General features: G+C 44.7%; 1 protein-coding gene across 1 annotated transcript in view; it reads right to left on the bottom strand.

Annotated features, from left to right (window-relative positions):
• The window catches only part of PLCB4 (phospholipase C beta 4), a 235423-nt gene extending 217677 nt beyond the window's left edge, over positions 1 to 17746 (bottom strand). The window contains exon 1 of the mRNA XM_079969714.1: positions 17728 to 17746. The gene's annotated coding sequence lies outside the window, so the exon portion shown is untranslated. The remainder of the gene's footprint in view (positions 1 to 17727) is intronic.
• Between the last annotated feature and the right edge of the window lie 3032 nt (positions 17747 to 20778).

Here is a 20778-nt window from a genome sequence, read left to right on the forward strand (position 1 = left end):
GGCACTGACTAGTACCAGGCAGCTGGAACTAACCGCCCTTTCCATTTCCCACACGGCACCTTCAAAGGTGGGGGAATTGGACCACCCATTTGCCAATCACCTGATGGTCCAATGATGACAGGTTGCTGGGGAACGCCCACCTGATTCGAATTCAAACTCCTCCGGGAAAGGCATGGAGTTTTGCAAGTGCCAATGATATCATCTGATCTCAGTGCTTTGTAGGAGGTTTTGCAGACACTGCCAGTCACCAGGTCAGCGGAACCTGCAAACCCTCTTTAGGCCCAACTGCACATTTACCTGCTCCACATCCAATATCATATATGACTTCAGGTGTAGGGAGGGTGGACATGGCTTGGCCGGAACGGCCTGGCGGGCCAGATTGGGAGGTCTGATGGGCCTAATTTGGCCCATGTGGCATTACAGGAAATCAAAAAGGTGGGTACTGTGGGATGTAAACACAGGAGCAGTCAATGACAACATTCCTAGAGTGTACATGTTAGAACATGGGGAGGGATGTCTGTCCAGCAAGCAGGTAAACTTCCTGGGGACGGACTTCCTCCGCATGTGACCAGAGGTGGGTGTGGCCTCACCTGTGCAGGTAATGATAAAAGCACAGGGCAGGCAGCCATTCTCTCTCTTGCCTCTCTCTCTGCCATTTTCCTTCGATGAGGAAACATCTAAGGATGCTCTCTTGGCTCCCAGCCAAGAGAGGAGATAAGAGCTATCTTGCTATAAGATAGATTCTAAGTGTATGTAACCTTTTAAAAGCTGTATGCCTTCTGGGATCATATTGTGAACAGAACGTGAGTAAACTCATTTATACTTTTATAAAGAATGTATCGTGTCTTGTATTTTAAGAGGGAACAAAAGGGGAAATTACCAGAGTAATTATTATAGAGGTTCTAGCGAACCTGTGCAAGCGTTACCGTTGCGAACTTAAAGGGGAATGCCATAAACTCTGCTGATATTTTGGGAACTTGTTAGCACAAGTTGGATAAGGATATAATTAGTCAATATATCCTCTCCTGCACCCCAGAACATTCCCACAGGTACATGCAGTGCTTTTTGGAGCAGTTCCACTGCCACCTTGTAAGCCCACCAGGGTCCACTACCAAAGGAAGGCACATAAGAACATAATAAGAGGTGGATCAGGCCAAAGGTCCATCTTTGTCCATCATCCTGCTCTTACAGTGGCCAGCCAGATGCCTGTGGGAAACGGGCAAGCATGATCTGAGCACAAGACCCAAGAAGGGTGTGAGTACAAGCACAAGGGAGCCCCCCACCTAGAAGATCATCATCATCATCATCATCTCTGGGCGACTTCCAACAAAATATTAAAAATAAATAAAACATCAGACATTAAAAACTTCCCTAAACAGGGCTGCCTTCAGATGTCTTCTGAATCCTTTGTCCAGGATCCCCACTCCACTCAAAGCTGGAACCAACACTAATCTTTCGTACAATAATCCCACTCAAAGTGTGCCATCCACAAATGGCCCTGGGCCTTGAATGCACCATCTTTTTCGTCTTCTTTCCTCTCCTTTTACAGAAGAGCTACAGGAGAGGCTCGGCAAAAAAGAGAAAAGGCAAATCGGCTTTTGCAGAAGGTTAAACGGCCATGTGTGCCAAAGCCAGAGTTACAGCTGAGCATTGCCTTTGTACTTCTACTCTATCAACTGCCCCTAGTAACCCCATGACCTGGCATCTCTTCTTCACTGCCCGGGGAAGCAGTCATCAAAAGATCAGCACTGGCAGCAGCAGAGAACAGTTACTTCAACTGACAGCTTAAACAAAAGATAGCTTGGCAAGGCTGTTTAAGCCATGAAGAGAGAGAGAGAGAGAGGGGGGGGGGGCTAAAGACTAGGATTCAACTAGTGGCAGGATTGTCCCACGTAGTTAAGGCAAAAACAACAACAACAAACTACCCCGGGTGTCCAAATCAGAGTTTGTCACCCGTTTTGCACACCTGTATCCACACATTAGCTGACACCAACCTGTCAAACACCCTTTTTAAAGAAGTTTGACGTCTTTTCTTTTTGTCTAAACTGCATACAATTAATAGGAGAGGGGTAGCTGTGTCAGACATACCCGCCTGGGACGCGGGTGGCACTGTGGGTTAAACCACAGAGCCTAGGGCTTGCCGATCAGAAGGTTGGCAGTTCAAATCCCTTCAACAGGGTGAGCTCCCGTTGCTTGGTCCCTGCTCCTGCCAACCTAGCAGTTCAAAAGCACATTAAAGTGCAAGTAGATAAAAAGTAGATAAATAGGTACCACTCCAGTGGGAGGGTAAACGGCATTTCCATGCGCTGCTCTGGTTTGCCAGAAGGGGCTCAGTCATGCTGGCCACATGACCCAGAAGCTGTATGCTGGCTCCCTCGGCCAATAAAGCGAGATGAGCGTCGCAACCCCAGAATCATCCACAACTGGACCTAATGGTCAGGGGTCCCTTTACCTTTACCTAGCTGTATCAGAAATAATAATAATAATTTATTATTTGTACCCTGCCCATCTGGCTGGGTTTCCCCAGCCACTCTGGGCAGCTTCCATAAAAACCAAAAATACACTAAAATATCACAGATTAAAAACTTCCCTGAACAGGGCTGCCTTAAGATGTCTTCTGAATGTCAGGTAGTTATTTATCGCTTTGACATCTGATGGGAGGGCGTTCCACAAACCAACAAAGCAAGCATAGCATGTACAATATTGTACTTTAAAGAATAACCACATCTATTTTTAAAAAGGCATAAGCCTTTGTACACCAGTGCCTGCTTCCTCAGATGCATGTGTGCAGAATCAAACCAGGCTGATATAGATGTCAACTCAACTTCCTGTCCATTCAGTTACAGATCCTAAAGTCATTCAGCTCAAGAATGCAGGGAGGGTAATTTTGAGCTGAACAAGGATCAGAGAGGAAAGGGTTAAGCTATCTTTCTCCCTGCACCCATCTTTGTCAGCTCCCAGACTGCTTTGGCTTTTGTTTAAAAATCTGCAGATGAAAGAATGGGAGACTGCATAATGCATAGTTTCCTCTGAAGTCTACTCATCCCATACTTCTACAGCTCTGCCAAACAGTAGCTGAGTGAACTCTGGTAAATTTCACTTCTGATGCTAAGAGGGTGGCAGAAAGAGGTCTCCCTGTTGAGTCACATGTTGCTTTATGTACCTTCTGTGAATCTAGTGGTGGAATGAAACTCATGCGTATGGTAGAAAGGGTGCCAAGAATCCCCGGGTGAAAAGGGTAGGATTTAACATACATAAACTGCATTAGGAAAATATGAGCTCCATTATTTATGTTGGCGGTAATGGGTTTGTCTCCTGTCTGGTTTAAAAGGAGAACATTTGCAGCACAATCCTGTGTATGTTCGCTTGGATGCAAGTAATTCAGCTAGTAATTTAATTCTTTTTAAAAGGTGTTTATATACCACTTATCAGTGAAATTACAAAAAGCGGTTGTTGTTTTTTTTAAAGTAATAAGCATAAAGGAAAACTAATAAAACAACAAAGACAGCTACAAGTGGGAAGAGGCATTTAGGAAACTAAACTTCCCTGTTTAGTGCAAGAGGGTTCTTGAGAAGCCCTGGGGGGACAATGAGGAAGTAGATTTCACTTCAGATAGGACACTGGAGCCAGGTCTTCAGGTGGTTCTATCTCCTGTCTGTCTTCCCCTCAAGGCAAAATGGTTTCTGAGTAGCCCAGTGCTGATGGTTGGGGGGGAGAGAGAGGCCACCTCAGCTACAATCCTAAGCACAGTTACTTAAGCAGAGCTGAGGACCTTCGAGAAGTTGCTAGGCTGCAATACCCATCATCCCTGAACATTTGCCATGCTGGCTTGGACTGATAGAAGTTTTAGTCCAAGAAGAAGAAGAAGAAGAAGAAAAAGAGTTTGGATTTGATATCCCACTTCATCACTACCCTAAGGAGTCTCAAAGTGGCTAACAATCTCCTTTCCCTTCCTCCCCCACAACAAACACTCTGTGAGGTGAGTGAGCCTGAGAGACTTCAGAGAACTGTGACTAGCCCAAGGTCACCCAGCAGCTGCATGTGGAAGAACGGGGACACAAACCCAGTTCACCAGATTATGAGTCCACTGCTCTTAACCACTACACCACACTGGCTCTCCAGCAACCTCAGGAAGGCAACCTGGTCCCCACCTCTGTATTAGACAGTAAGTTCCCTTGAACTCAGTAGGAGTTATTTCTATGTGAATATGCTTAGGATTGTGCTATTGGTCAAAAGGTTGCTACTCTTTGAAATACAGTTTCAAACATAGTGTTTCCAAATAATTGCATTGTACAGAAAACTAGGCACCCAAAGACCTAGAGGGGGGGGGGGGAGTTTCCTCTAAAAAATTTATTATTAATGACAACAAATAATTATTAATGGCAACAAATAAATAATATTACAGCAATACAAAAAGAAATAGTTCAAAAATGCAGCACTAGTTGTCTGCAATCAAAGGAAGAGGTTGGCGACCATCTTCCTGTTTCCCATCTCATCATGAGCATGCTTGCTTGCTGCATGCTCAATTCAGGAAAGGCTAAGGGGAAAATGTCTTTCTTGATTTGTCCCCTAATGGTATGTACTTTACTAGCTAAATTCTCCAAGACTGCTAAGAACCAGATGGAGATGGGGGAAACCTTGAGTCAAAAGAAATGCAAACATTCAAAATTTTGCAAATTCTCCCATTTTGCCACTCAGAGTTTGAAGTTAAGGATCTACTTTGCATTTATATGTGAGCTCTTTATTTATCTCCATAATTGTCTCTCTGTTTGTTTGAATCAAACCATCCCCATTGCAGATCACCTTGAGTTGAGTTCATGCCCATTTGCAAAGGGAAAGGCTTCACCCAACATCTTGGTGACAAGAGGGGATGGACAATTGGGTAGTTGTACACACAGGTCAAAGTGATAGGGGGTATTCTGCCCACCATCCAAATCCAGCTCTTCACCCCTCCACTACTAGGGAGCTTCACCTGTTCAAGCCTTTCTTCCTTAAGCTTTGTAAAAATAAAAATAAAAGGATGTCATTATGTAGTCATCTTCCTTTAGATTCAGAGAGAGAACCGTTTTAGACAGGGTGATAGGCAAACTGTCAGGTAATTAACTTTACAGTGTAGCCGCACTTCTTCCAATTATGCTTTCAAAAGACCAGAACTATCTCGCCAAAGTTTGAAGCACCCTGGATTCGCACTACAGCTAATATACGAAAATAAAGTCTTTGAGCCACATTGAGTACCTTCCCTATGCAAAATGAACCAAACAGCTCCACTGATGCTGATAAATATCCTCAATCCTACCCACTGGATCATCCTGTTGGTACCTGGATGCCACACCTACCCCCCACAGCTCTGAGGATATTTTACCTTTGTCTATGTAGCCTAAGTATGGGACGCGGGTGGCGCTGTGGGTTAAACCACAGAGCCTAGGGCTTGCTGGTCAGAAGGTCGGCGGTTCAAATCCCCACAATGGGGTGAGCTCCCGTTGTCAGTCCCTGCTCCTGCCAACCTAGCAGTTTGAAAGCACGTCGAAGTGCAAGTAGATAAATAGGTACCGCTCCGGCGGGAAGGTAAACGGTGTTTCCGTGTGCTGCTCTGGTTCGCCAGAAGTGGCATAGTCATGCTGGCCACATGACCCAGAAGCTGTACGCCGGCTCCCTCAGCCAGTAAAGCAAGATGAGCGCTGCAACCCCAGAGTTGTCCACGACTGAACCTAACGGTCAGGGGTCCCTTTACCCCTTTACCTATGTAGTCCAATGGATGGCCTACACATTCCTCTGAGGATCAAGGAACCCCTAGGAAACGTCCACAGATTCAGTCCCTTGGAGGAGCCAGTCTTGAGCCTCCAGGCCGGACATTGGCAAGTGCAGCAAGCCAGTGGTGAGACAACTTGTCCTGACTGCTCTCAGCTGCAGGATCGCTGTCTATGGTCCTGATCACCTTACCTTTGTCACAACCACCCTACAGCATGAATACAGTGGTACCTCGGGTTACATACACTTCAGGTTACATACGCCTCAGGTTACAGACTCCACTAACCCAGAAATAATACCTCAGGTTAAGAACTTTGCTTCAGGATGATAACAGAAATCATGCTCTGGTGGCGCAGCGGGAGTTGGAGGCCCCATTAGCTAAAGTGGTGCTTCAGGTTAAGAACAGTTTCAAGTTAAGTACAGACCTCCAGAATGAATTAAGTACTTAACCTGAGGTACCACTGTATGGCTTAGGTAGTCCTCTCACTATCTCATTTGTCCCTGCTCCTTGGCAATGGTTAAGGATAAGGACAGAAGGACTTGAAACATGCTTTTAAAAACTATGTGAAATTTATCTCAGTTTCATAGGGATGTGGGGGGTTGTTTGAGGAATATTCAAGTCCCCTTTGGTGTGTGGAACTAGTCACACAAGACTATTTTTAAAAGCTGGCTTGTGGGTTATCAGTGATGATGTTTAAAGGAGTACTCGTGTTATTCATTTGCAGCAAAAGCAAAAAAGGGAAATGTTGCACCTTCAAGACTAACACAATTGTTATGGCATCTGCTTTCATGATCTTCAGTCATACATTTCTGCATTTCATTTTCCCTGACCTCAATTATTACAAATTGCCATTACCACCATGAGTATATATATCTATAACTTCTATAACACTCCATGCATCTGATAAAGTGGACTGTTATCCACAAAAGTTAATACCATGAGAAATGTCTTAATTTTTTAGGGGTCACAAGACTCTTTGATGTTTAAATGGTACATCCTCCATTATTACTTTAAGCAAATCATGTTAGCAATTAAGTATACTTGCATCAAAAGGAACTGCATTCTTCACAAAATCCTCTGAGAAGCACCCAGTCTTAGACATTTAATAATACTTTGTATTCCTTTTAAATGTTTTTTATGTTGTGCACTGCCCTGAAGCTTTGCAAGACAGTGGCGTATAAATACCTTTATAAATGAATAAAAAACTAATAATTGGTTCAAGGAGAGATTTAAATACTTAACTGAAACGTTAAGAAAGCAAAATTTGCTCTGTCCCAGGCAGAACAAACATTTCAATTTTGAAGACAAAGATTATTTATGCTGTAGCCGATTGAGAGTTAAAGCTGCTCGGTTTTAGTGATTAGTCTACTTCTAGAGAAAAAGAAAATTGTACTTAAGAGTGTACGTCAAGGAGCGGCTTTAAGAGTTGGTCTATCAGAGGATGCATAATGAATGACGTATACTGTCCTTTTTTACATTTATCTCGCCTACAAAAGAGGAAGCAGGAGATCAACTCCCAATCTTGTGTTCTTAGGTTAGGAAAATGTAGGGCTTCCTTCTTGTTGGTCAGGGATGATGGGAGCTGTAGTCCAACAATATCTGGCGGTCCACAGGTTCCCTGCTCCTGGACTAGACAATTAAAATAAAGATCTGGCATTCTGCCTTCTCCTATCTACAACAGGAAAATAGCATTCTAACCCCAAGTGAAGAAAGGACTTTCTCAGGAAATACCGTATTTTTCGCTCTATAGGACACACTTTTCCCCCTTCAAAAATGAAGGGGAAATGTGTGTGCGTCCTATGGAGCGAAGACGCCATAGCCCCGCGACCCTCTCCCAGCTGGAGAGGTGACGCGCGGCTATGGCAGGAGCCTCTTTAGCCGCGCGCCACCTCTCCAGCCGGGAGAGCACACGTGGGTCTAAAGAAGCCCCGCTTACCCTCTCCCAGCTGGAGAGGTGACGTGCGACTATGGCAGCAGCCTCTCCGCTGTGCGCCTTTCCGCTGCTCCCCAACCTGCTCTTTGGGGCTGGTGGTGGGCTTCCCCCTGCCTGCCCCAAAGAGCAGGTCGAAAGGAACCTGAAGCCTGGAGAGCGAGAGGAGTCGGTGCGCACCGACCCCTCTCACTCTCCAGGCTTCCAAGGTAGGCGCCTGAAGGCGACTGAACGCACCTTAAATGACACCTTGTTTTAGAGGGAGAAACAAGAGGGGGGAAATTCTCCCCCTCTCTGCACAGCGCCTCCTGCCGCTTCGCTGAAGGGGCGCTGGGCAGAGAGGGGGAGATTTTTTTTTATTGTTCTCCCCCTTCTAAAACAAGGTGCCTCCTATTGTCCGGTGTGTCATATAGTGCGAAAAATACGGTGATAACGGGTTCATTCCTGCTTTGCAACTGATTGCAAATGGCTGATTTCAAGAGGAATGCAAAAGCACATTAAGAAACACACTTTAACTATTTGTTTTCTAGGGGTTTGTGAGGGAGACCTTCTGCGAGTCAGCTAGAGAAACACGTTCTCACAAAATATCCTGGAAACATCCTGAGAGACAGTTGCTTTTTGCACTTTTTGTCTAGGAAATAGCACGAGGAAAACTGGGAAATGGAAAGTGGCATTTTGTGTGTGACAGAGAAGAAAAGTGAAAGAGATTGAGAGAGAGAGAGGAGCAGTTGCAAAATTTTATCCATTTGCCCTTGCATGTGTCAACATTTAGAATCAACATGTGCAGGAGGAAAAACTTGAATGTACCCAAAGGGAAAGAAAACTTTGCCTGTTCTGTGCTCCTATGAAGATTTTCTGTTCATATTCACTTTGTTTTTGAAAAATCCTTGATGGATGAACAATGAAAGGGAATTAAAATGTTTATTGCTTATATGGCGGGGGGGGGGGATTGTGTACACTTGAAAATTTCTTAACAAGCCAATCTTACATGTAAGTAAATAGTCACTGAATCAGTGACTACAGTATCATAAGAGCACTGATCACAGCATATGAGCACTGATCCACAGAATATTTTCTACAGCTTTTATATTTACTTACATGTAAGATTGGCTTGTTAAGAAATTGACTTGTTTTATATTTACTTACATGTAAGATTGGCTTGTTAAGAAACATGTAAGATTGGCTTGTTAAGAAATAGGGACGCGGGTGGCACTGTGGGTAAAACCTCAGCGCCTAGGACTTGCCGATCGCATGGTCGGCGGTTCGAATCCCCACGGCGGGGTGCGCTCCCATCGTTTGGTCCCAGCGCCTGCCAACCTAGCAGTTCGAAAGCACCTCCGGGTGCAAGTAGATAAATAGGGACCGCTTACCAGCGGGAAGGTAAACGGCGTTCCGTGTGCTGCGCTGGCTCGCCAGATGCAGCTTGTCACGCTGGCCACATGACCCGGAAGTGTCTGCGGACAGCGCTGGCTCCCGGCCTATAGAGTGAGATGAGCGCACAACCCTAGAGTCTGGCAAGACTGGCCCGAACGGGCAGGGGTACCTTTACCTTTACCTTTTACATGTAAGATTGGCTTGTTAAGAAATTGAACTGCATCCTTCTCGTATTAATTCTTACAAGTCTGGCTGATGAAGAATTGATCAAGACTGGCTGATGAAGCATTGAACAAAACAGATTGGTTATCCGGAAACTGTTCCAGCGATATTTGGTGACCGATTATGTATATATCAAACTTTTGAATTAGTCTACCGTGACTGGTGAAGAAGATTCAGAGACTTTAGTTGCAATTTCTGACCATTTGTATTAGTCTATAAATAGTGTTTAATGCCATTGTTATTGGACATCATGTTGTGTTATTCTGTTCAGCAGGGCTTCAGGAGTTGCCAGGAGGAGACTTACAAGGAACCAACCATCTTAGGGTTTACTCCTTAGCCTTTTCTTCTTCTGAAGATGTCCCACAAGGCAGCGGGTATGGCTTTTTCCTCCTGAATGTATCAGCACATCTATCTGATATGATTTTTAAAACCTATTGAACAACAGTTAGATTTAAAGTTGTGCAATTGCTTGAAAGGCCAGTTGAACTGACCTGAGATTCCTTTGATGTGCAACACTCTGCACACAGTAAATTCCCATCAGGTTCAGGAAGGGTGAAGCATTCATCAGAGTTCTTCCCTCAGCTTATCCTTATAATGCCACTGGTGATGGTTTTCCCCATGGTGCTTTCCCTTCTGAGACTCTAATCATCTCCTTTCTGCAATGCTTATGTAAACTAGCACCAGGTTATTGATAGCAAACACAATGGCTTTTGTCTGACTCAATCAAACATGGATTCAAGTCAAAGCAGAAATGAAATAGCATACTTTTCTCTTAGGCAAGGGTGCTAATCATCCTTTTTCAATTGCTATTACAGAGCAATTACTGAGAGAATGGCTCAGCTATTTCTTGTTCCATAGGACAGAATAATGCTACATCCCTGGGCCTGCTCTCCTGAAGAGAACAGTGGCATTCTGTTAAGAAAGGCTAGCAGGCACAGCACAGTGTGCCTTAGTATGGATGCATAGAGAACTAGGCAAAGGTAAAGGTACCCCTGACCATTAGGTCCTGTCGCATATGACTCTGGAGTTGCGGCGCTCATCTTGCTCTATAGGCCGAGGGAGCCAGCGTTTGTCCACGGAAAGCTTCCAGGTCATGTGGCGAGCATGACTAAGCCGCTTCTGGTGAAACCAGAGCAGCACACAGAAATGCTGTTTACCTTCCTGCTGGAGCGGTACCTATTTATCTACTTGCACTGGCGTGCTTTCAAACTGCTAGGTGGGCAGGAGCTGGGACCGAACAACAGGAGCTCACCCCATCACGGGGATTTGAACTGCCGACCTTCTGATTGGCAAGCCCTAGGCTCTGTGGTTTAGACCACAGCACCACCCGCGTCCCTCGCATAGAGAACTAGTAGCCAGTAATTGCATTGGAGAGATCCTGCTCAGTTATTTACTGGTAGATGCAGGTTAAGCAAAGCCCTACTCATTGCTTGCATTGAACCGAGCTTACTCAAGCTGCACTTCGAGTCACCATTGCAGCTGTGTGCACACTCCTCTTGACTCTGTAGTTTAAACAGCTCAACAACATCTGATGGAAGATTGAATAAACGAGTCAAAGCTTCTTAAGGCTCTTACAGAAGATCTTGCTTCAAAAATATCTGACATCGCCAGAAACTGCTAACAAAGCCCTGGAGTTAGTCACACAGACATAGTCAAAAGAAAGAAAGAAAACTCAACCTAGTTTGGGATCTATAGCTATAGACTGAGGATCAACAAGATAGAGACAGGCAATGAAATATTCATTTTAGGGGAATCCCCAAGATAGGAAGAGGGGACATGATTGCATTGATGGTGTCTCCTGGTTCACAGAGTTGGACTTAGGACTAGATGTGTCAGATGATGACATTGAGCAGGCTCATCAGGCTTAAGGGAGATCAGGCAAAGATGGTCATGCTGGAGAGAGAGGGTCCAAGAGGTCAGTGCTGTGACTCTGCTGAGGCATATCCTCTGCTGCTGCATCACACTGCGCCAAACTCCTCCTCTCCCTCCCGGTAATCAACTGTGGACCACATGCCAGGAAGCTAGTGTAGCAGCTCCTCCTCACCTGGTGAGCCATTTCTACTCCAGGGCGAAGTTGTGGCCATGGCAGGACAATCTTATATATTTCCCACTTAGTCCAGTGTAGTTTATTCTGAAGCGTGTGCAGGACTGCAGTCTTGAATTGTTGTTGTTGTTGTTGTTGTTGTTGTTGTTGTTGTTGTTGTTGTTTAGTCATTTAGTCGTTTAGTCGTGTCCAACTCTTCATGACCCCATGGACCAGAGCACGCCAGGCACTCCTGTCTTCCACTGCCTCCCGCAGTTTGGTCAGACTCATGTTTGTGAGCTCCGAGAACACTGTCCAACCATCTCGTCCTCTGTCGTCCCCTTCTCCTTGTGCCCTCCATCTTTCCCAGCATCAGGGTCTTTTCCAGGGAGTCTTCTCTTCTCATGAGGTGGCCAAAGTATTGGAGCCTCAGCTTCAGGATCTGTCTTTCCAGTGAGCACTCAGGGCTGCTTTCCTTAAGAATGGATAGGTTTGATCTTCTTGCAGTCCATGGGATTCTCAAGAGTCTCCTCCAGCACCAGAATTCAAAAGCATCAATTCTTCGGCAATCAGCCTTCTTTATGGTCCAGCTCTCACTTCCATACATCACTTCTGGGAAAACCATAGCTTTAACTATGCGGACCTTTGTTGATAAGGTGATGTCTCTGCTTTTTAAGATGCTGTCCAGGTTTGCCATCGCCTTTCTCCCAAGAAGCAATCGTCTTTTAATTTCGTGGCTGCTGTCACCATCTGCAGTGATCATGGAGCCCAAGAAAGTAAAATCTCTCACTGCCTCCATTTCTTCCCCTTCTATTTGCCAGGAGGTGATGGGACCCGTGGCCATGATCTTTGTTTTTTTGATGTTGAGCTTCAAACCATATTTTGCACTCTCCTCTTTCACCCTCATTAAAAGGTTGTGTCATCTGCATATCTGAGGTTCTTGATGTTTCTTCCAGCGATCTTAATTCCGGCTTGGGAATCAGCCAGCCCAGCCTTTCGCATGATGAATTCTGCATATAAGTTAAATAAGCAAGGGGACAATATACAGCCTTGCCGTACTCCTTTCCCAAATTTTGAACCAATCAGTTGTTCCATATCCAGTTCTAACTGTAGCTTCTTGTCCCACATAGAGATTTCTCAGGAGACAGATGAGGTGATCAGGCACTCCCATTTCCTTAAGAACTTGCCATAGTTTGCTGTGGTCGATACATTCAAAGGCTTTTGCATAGTCAATGAAGCAGAAGTAGATGTCTTTCTGGAACTCTCTAGCTTTCTCCATAATCCAGCGCATGTTTGCAATTTGGTCTCTGGTTCCTCTGCCTCTTCTAAATCCAGCTTGCACTTCTGGGAGTTCTCGGTCCACATACTGCTTAAGCCTGCCTTGTAGAATTTTAAGCATAACCTGGAGCAGGAACCGGCAAGCCACTCCAGTATCCCTGCCAACTTCATGGACAAAGACAACAGGCAGTCTTGAATGCTACCCATCAATTTCAGTGGAATTTTTCTAACCCTTTTCTGTTTTTGTTTACAAGGGCAAATAAATTGCCTTGCGTTCAACACACACCCAAGAGTGATTCACTCTTAAAAGAACTGAAAGTGTAAAAAGGACCTTTCACATTTTTATACTGCAGCTTGGAAATCAATACCAATGCAGAGCTGTCATAAAAAGCTTTGGGATCTGCTTAGGGGAAGATGGTATCAGAGAAGCAGCAGTTTTGTTCACAGAAGTGACAATTAGAATTAGGTGAATTCCACAGGTCATGATTCCCCGAGTCACAGTATGAGTAACAGAAATTTGAGGGCAAAAACCAGGCTGCTGCTTTTGTGAATCAATGTTCAACTAGTTGGGTTTAGATAATGAGGCCCTGCATTGCCTGATCTATAGTCAAAAGAAATTCTACCTGGAGGCCTTTGATGACTAATACCCCCTTAGCCCAAAGTTTCTATTTCCTGCTGCACAAAGATGATTCTGCCTTAAATAGTCCTGCAGCATATATTTGTTGTACATGGTTTAAAAAATTGTTCCCTCCAGATGTCTTTTGCCATTAGCATTTTTGACACCTTCTAAAAATACAGACCCAGTTTCTCTCACCTTTACTTTTAATAAGCAATCTTTGCACTCTGGTATCGCATTGGCTGCTCTCCAACATACCTGGATGTCAGTAATGATGCCGTGGAACAAGAACTCCTCCCTTGGTACCCTAAAATAATGTCCTCAATTTATATTTGGATGCCACACTTCTTTTGGACGATGCTGCATCTTCAATTACTGTGCTAGTAATTTCAGGGTTGCAGGAAGCATAAAAGATGAGAGGTTGCTAAAGCCAAAAGTACCAGCTAATTATATTGAGGAATGATGATTGTGCAATAGAACTGGCACTCTAAAAACACTATCACCAGGCTGCCCAGCTGTCTAATGACATTAACATGTAGGAAACTAAAACCTTAAATTGCATTACTTTAATAAGAAGGGTTCCATAAACATATACAATAATTGCAAAACTGAATATCACACATCTGCAAACCCTGACCATTGACTGATCTGTCTGATGCCATGGAACGTTCACAAATATTTTTTAACAGCTATGGGGAAAGGGCAATTCTTTACAAAACAGCATTCCATCTGTAAATAAATTCAAAGGTCTAATTGGCCAGACAATGACAGCATACTGAGCATGGGGACAAAGGGGGTTGTGTGGTGTTTCTAAGATGCAGGATAATATAAAGGATGTGGAACCAGGTAGGAAGAGAACCCGGGGGATAAAGGACCAGGTGATTAAAGGAAGTGAGAAACAGGAAGTGAAATGAGGAAAGAATGGTAAAGCAGGAGTGGGCAACCTGGAGCCCCTCAGCTGTCATTGGACTGCACGTCCCATCAAGCCTGCCCACCAGCTATGGTGGCTGGGGCTGATGAAAGTTCAATGACATCTGGAGGGCTACAGGTTCTCCATCTCTCGGATGAAGGGATGGAGAAGACAGAAAGCCAAAGGGTAGGGTACCTGAGAACTTCAGGTACAAAAGGCCTATGAAGCAGGGTAACTAAAGCTATGGATGAGGATCCAGAGTAATCTGTTGTGCTCTTTGTTTTGCCCACCCATGGTTCCCACAGACTACATGGCCAAAATGGCTCTGAGGAGCAGAAACATCAGGGAATGCTAAAAATTAGGGGCAAGGAGTGGCAGCAGCAGATGTGCCAAAAACTGCAAGTGGGAGCTGAGGGGACTAAGGAAAGGAATCACCGTATTCCTTTAGTAGAAGGGAAGAGCACTTGGGTTGGGAGACAATGAGGCTGAGAGCTGAGCAGGCAACAAACAGCAGTGTGAAGTAAGAGAGGGTTGAGAAGATAAAGGCCAAGCAATGAAGAGGATAGCACAAAGGGCAGAGCGGATGAAAGGAGATCCGAGGGGAAACTTTGCCTGGGATTGAAGCATGGGAAAATGGGAGGGAAAATACAGACAAGGCTGAGCTTTGTAGACCAGTAGCATTTGATGCAACAGGGAGATAAGGGCCTCCTTAATCCAGCAGTGGAACCTACACCAGCCACTTTGCCTTGCTTCTCTGGTGGCGGTTGAGGGACATGTCCCTAGAAGTGCCACTTGGATTTATCCATCTGAGGTGGCTGCCTCAGTCTGCCTCTCATAGACAGGCCAACTCTGCCCGTATCCCTCTCTCAGTGGCATGCTGCTATCACCAGAAAACTGTTGAAGAGATTGAAGGGAAGTGGACAGCCATGAGGGACCCAGAGGCAACTCATGTTGGCACAGAAAGAAGCTGAGTTGCTTTCCAATTTGGAGGGGTGGTGGTGGTTTATTTCTAGGGTGGAGGAGTCACTCAGCACAAGCCAGGATCAGGCTAGCTGGTTTCTAATTATAGCTTCCTAGTGTCAGGTTGGGACGTGGGTGGTGCTGTGGTCTAAACCACAGAGCCTAGGGCTTGCCGATCAGAAGGTCAGCAGTTTGAATCCCTGCGGCGGGGTGAGCTCCCGTTGCTTGGACCCTGCTCCTGCCAACCTAGCAGTTCGAAAGCACGTCAAAGTGCAAGTAGATAAATAGGTACCGCTCCGGCGGGAAAGTAAACGGTGTTTCCGTGCGCTGTTCTGGTTCGCCAGAAGCAGCTTAGTCATGCTAGCCACATGACCCGGAAGCTGTACGCCGGCTCCCTCAGCCGGTAAAGCGAGATGAGCGCCGCAACCCCAGAGTCGGTCACAACTGGACCTAATGGTCGGGGTCCCTTTACCTTTACCTTTTAGTGTCAGGTTAGACAACGAGATGTCCTCCAGATGTTGTTGGATTCCAGCTCTCATCAGATCCATCCAGCAAGTCCAAAGGCCAGAGGTGATGAAGTCCAGCAGCAATTGAAGAGAACCATGTTGGCAACCGCTGTGACTATCGAGCCATGAAAGGCAAGGCAATGTAAAGCTAGTAGAGGGAGTTAGCTGCAAACTCAGAAGGCAAGCAAGAATGAAGTAAGCTAGAGTCTGCATTGTGCACAGATAGTAATCAGCACTGCAGCTGAAAGAAAGAGCACTTCAGAAAAGGTTATGAACAGAATGGAGCTGAATGTTGGAGAATAAACCTTTTAAGAACTGTGTTTTTGTGATTGTCTGTAAACCCATGAGGGCAAAACAAAGGTGGTTTTGTTACTGTTCACTTCACCTTTAGCTATACATCATCATCATTCAATTATATTCATTGCCTACCTCTCACCAGGGGGTTCCAGGGTGAATTACAACTTAATTAAAAACAACAACAACCTTAAATTAAAATTTTAAATTTTAAAATAATCCCATGAACCTATAAGTTTCTAGTGGATCATTTGCTCCCAGTGCTTATGGGCAGATCTGGAATTTTGAGAAAATGCCATGGGCCCCAGTCACAAAATAGCTGTGGTGGGGCCATGGCATATACCAAATGTCTGTTTTGGGCATGTCAAAATAGCTTCAGCATTGGAGAGGCTAAGGCAGTGAAAGAAGGAACTAAACAAGAAGAGCAAACCATCTTTCTATTGCTATCATACATAGGACTGGGTTGCAGGTGTCTATCTGCTTTGGACTGTGACCATTGTGTTTTGTGATGTAGTCCACAGATAGATGCAATGAGTGGGACGGTATCTTCTGAAAAGCAGTACTCTTTTTTTAAACAACACATGCAGGTCCCCACTACCCAGAAACTTGTTATATAAAACCTCACTTATCCAAACACTAGGAATTGGTACCCAGACCCCACCATACACACCACAGATTCAGATATCCAAACTATGGGGCCAGTGTGTAGTAGTGTAAACAAATAAACATTGCTTTACTATTTTGTGTCTCACTGTTCCGTGGCAACAGTTTCACGAAAAACCACAGTGGGAGCAAGGGAAAAGGAAGAGACATTGGACAAATAAGAGAGCATTTTTTTCCTTCCTTGTTTGCCTTTTGCAAGGTTTCATAGGGGTTTCCTGAATTTTCTCAAGTTTTTCATCATTTTGGTGTCAACATTCTATTGTTTTGAACACATTAGAAATTTCCCCATAGGAATCAATGGAAATCATTGGCTCACTATGTGAACGTTCACCTAACAAATGATTTCCCAAGAACACATTGTGTTTGCATAGCAGTACCTGCATATAGCACAGTTCTCACCAAAAGAAATGAATTATTTTTGAGGAGATACAGTGGTACCTCGGGTTACAGATGTTCCAGGTTACAGACTCCGCTAACCCAGAAATAGTACCTCGGGTTAAGAACTTTGCTTCAGGATGAGAACAGAAATCATGCAGCGGTGGCGCAGCAGCAGTGGGAGGCCCCATTAGCTAAAGTGGTACCTCAGGTTAAGAACAGTTGCAGGTTAAGAACGGACCTCCAGAACGAATCAAGTTCTTAACCCGAGGTACCAATGTACTGAGACCTTTTGTAGGACAGGAGGAAAACTTCATAAATACTTGAGGTGATTCTCATGAGCAACATTTTAAACATACTTTGAAGCATTCACTGCATTTATAACCAGTTTTGTTTAGATCTAAGAAAAACGAAGAGTCCATTTTGTCTTAATGGTTTCATATTTCCTTTTGTTTTGACAGCTATAAATATTTTGCAACTAGACGTGGCTAAACTTGTGAGTACTCCCTCTAAACTCAAGCCTAGCTAATATTTACGTAGCAGTTATAACAAGGTCCACCCACTGACCATATGCTACGTTGCTGGGAAAATAAAAGCTTAAGGTAAACACATTTTTGCTTGCTGAGCAGACTTTCAGTCATACTTACACAAGCCACAGTAATGAATCTGAAAATGTCATAGATTAATACACACACACACATAGTCAAGATATAAACCGACTTGAAAAGAGAGTACAGCTTAGCAGCCAAAGAATTGAAGAAAATGTTATTAGAAAGAATTTGCTACCTTTTTCATTAAACAGGTGCTACGATTATAATAACTCTTACATGCAAACTAGCATCAGCTACGAGGAACTGCTAGCTGGATAATATAAGCTCTTCCTTCAAGTCTTTCTTTTTTTTAAGAATAATTTTTTATTAACTGACCAATCACATCAAATCAAACCAAATTACATAAATTCCAAATTACACAGCCAAATTTTAAATTTTTGTTGGGGGTACCCATATTTCAAGTTCCGAAGGGGATCCAATCAACTTCTTGCTTCTTACTGCTGTTTTAATGTCCACAAATCTAACCTTATGATGTTCACAGTACTATCCAGTCCTTTCTTATTGTTTTTCCATATCTCTTGTTGTTATTTTCATATATTTTTCCTTTCTCTTTGTGACCTCTGATAGTCTCCGCAAGCTGGTTAAAACAGTTTGTAATCCTGCGTGGATATTTTTTTTTTTTTATCCAGTAGCCATATCCAGACATTTTCCATATAACATCACTTCCATACATCAAAACAGTCTTAGCATCATTAATCTTCACCAATCTGCCTCCTTTCTCAAAACCTCTGAGGAGATTCACTAGGAATGCAGTCTGAAAACAAGTCCATTCTTCCTCCCGGCTATAAATCCTTTGGCAAGATGGCGACTCCGAATTAATTGCTGCACCATTCCCAAAAGCTCTTATTGCTTCTCAATCTCCATAAAGCATACTTTTGGTTAAAGTTTATCTCCACACAGACCTTAATCATCCTGCTTGGGTCAGTTCAACCGACGATTCTAATGAGGAGGGGTTCTTGTAAATCACATAGAAGTAAAGTAAAAAAGGTCCCCCCCCCCCATTCAGTCCCATTGTCAACATACCCAGCCTTTGGTGTATCTTCATCGTAAAATATTCCTGTTTCTCCAACCCGTCGTCTTCTTTCGCAGAGGTCACTTAAATTACCAGACTTCACTCCCCTTCTTCACTTGAAATATGTGCATTTGCTTCTTTTGTAATTAATTATTCCAAATTGCTGCAACTAGTGCGCGATCAGAGACAGCGTCCAGGAGAGCCGAGGTCCACACGGGGGCATTTTGCCTAGGACCCTCACCCCCTTCTTTCGAATTAGGGGGTGATTTATGGGCACAGCAGGCAAGGGCAGTGTTCCCCATTTCCTTGGGGCAACAAGGGAGGCTGCCTACTCCCATAACAGCCTCTTAATTACCCCGTGTGGGTCGGAGAGATGGTATTGTTGGCCACCTTCCAATGCGCCCCCTAGTGGCCCCCCTTCCTTCAAGTCTTTCATAAGCTGAATGGTCCTATGCTGTTGCTCCCTGCCTGAAGGGGAGAGACTGGCCATTGTGATCTCACACTGATGTTGTGATCATAATGCCCACAGCTTTAAAGGGAAAGTGCACTAGATCAACCAGAGAGGAGTTTCTTCTCTCTCTCTCTCTCTCTCTCTCTCTCTCTCTCTCTCTCATTCTTCCATCCTCTCAAATGTAAATTTCACATCTCATTGGGCAATGGATGAGGCCCATTGCTCACCAGCGGATGTTTGGACTGCCCTCTGAGTCTTGCTTGACCACTGGCAAGGTTGTCTATCTATGCCATATGGACTTGATGCCTGCCTATCCTTTATGTAATGAAATGTGGTTTCACATAGCTAGGACTGTACCTGAATTTTCCTCGCAGGCTAGTGGGGCACTCCCTCAGAGAAGAAAGGCTTGGCCAGCAAAAAACTGTAGACCCCTGGAGCATGGTGACAACCTCTGGCACTGGCTAGCTTAATACTCTTTTCCCAATGGTAACTGCTCTTCTGTCAGAGTGCTGATTTATCAAGTTGGGTGGTAAACTGATATTCTCTACAGACATCTTGAGAACACAATGTTGGAGGGCATCCTATCTCCATGATTTCATAGGATTGCAGAGTTGGAAGTAACTGTGTGGATCAACTAGTCCACCCTTCTGCTATGCGGGAATCTTTTTGCCCAGTGTGGGCCTTGGACCCTGAGATTAAGGGTCTCAGACTATAGGAGCTATCCTATCTCTGAGCATGAGTAAGTTTGGAACTCAATGCGGGAGATGTAAATGGTGGGAAAAGTCAGAGTGCATTCATAAAGGTAAAGGTAAAGGTACCCCTGCCCGTACGGGCCAGTCTTGACAGACTCTGGGGTTGTGCGCCCATCTCACTTAAGAGGCCAGGGGCCAGCGCTGTCCGGAGACACTTCCGGGTCACGTGGCCAGCGTGACATCGCTGCTCTGGCAAGCCAGAGCCGCACATGGAAACGCCGTTTACCTTCCCGCTGGTAAGCGGTCCCTATTTATCTACTTGCACCCGGAGGTGCTTTCGAACTGCTAGGTTGGCAGGCGCTGGGACCGAGCAGCGGGAGCGCACCCCGCCGCAGGGATTCGAACCGCCAACCTTTCGATCGGCAAGTCCTAGGCGCTGAGGCTTTAACCCACAGCGCCACCTGCGTCCCTTGGAGTGCATTCTTAGAAAGGCACAAATGAGCACATGCTGATATTTTCCAGAACGGGTAATTTAGGTTTTTGGCAGGAGCGTGGAATGAATCCCGTCAGCAATGCCAGTAAATACCAATAACAATATCATTGCTATATATCAGGAGCACAGTATATGCTATAAAACACCTGGCTCAGGGTTTATGGATGCTACCATCGACAGTTGCAATTAACGCTGCTATGCCTAACTGTATAATCACAATGCTATGACAGTATAATCATAATGCTATAACTCATGGCTGGAAACTCTAGAGAGTCTTCAATCTGGTCCAGGCAAGTAATTGAATTTGGTATCTCAAAGGTCAGTTGGAAACTGAGAATCACTACAAGTGAGAATTATGAGCTGGCAGCATCAGACGGCGCTTACATTTTCAGCTTTGCATATATTGAGGGTTTCCTCTGTTGTCCCTCCAGGAGGTAAACTTAATAATGCAAGCAGGAAGCACCATGGAAAGAAAGGCTGGTGTGTTTGCTTAATGTGTCTTTTCAAGCTGGGCGTTCTGAGATGTTTTGCTTATGCAGAGAACAAAAGCGGAAGAAAAATGGACCAAGGTCATTCCAATCAGCCAGAAAAATGCATACCCTCCAACATTTCTCCGATG

The sequence above is a fragment of the Podarcis cretensis genome, assembly GCF_951804945.1.
Source record: "Podarcis cretensis genome assembly, chromosome: 3".
Lineage (NCBI taxonomy): Eukaryota > Metazoa > Chordata > Lepidosauria > Squamata > Lacertidae > Podarcis > Podarcis cretensis.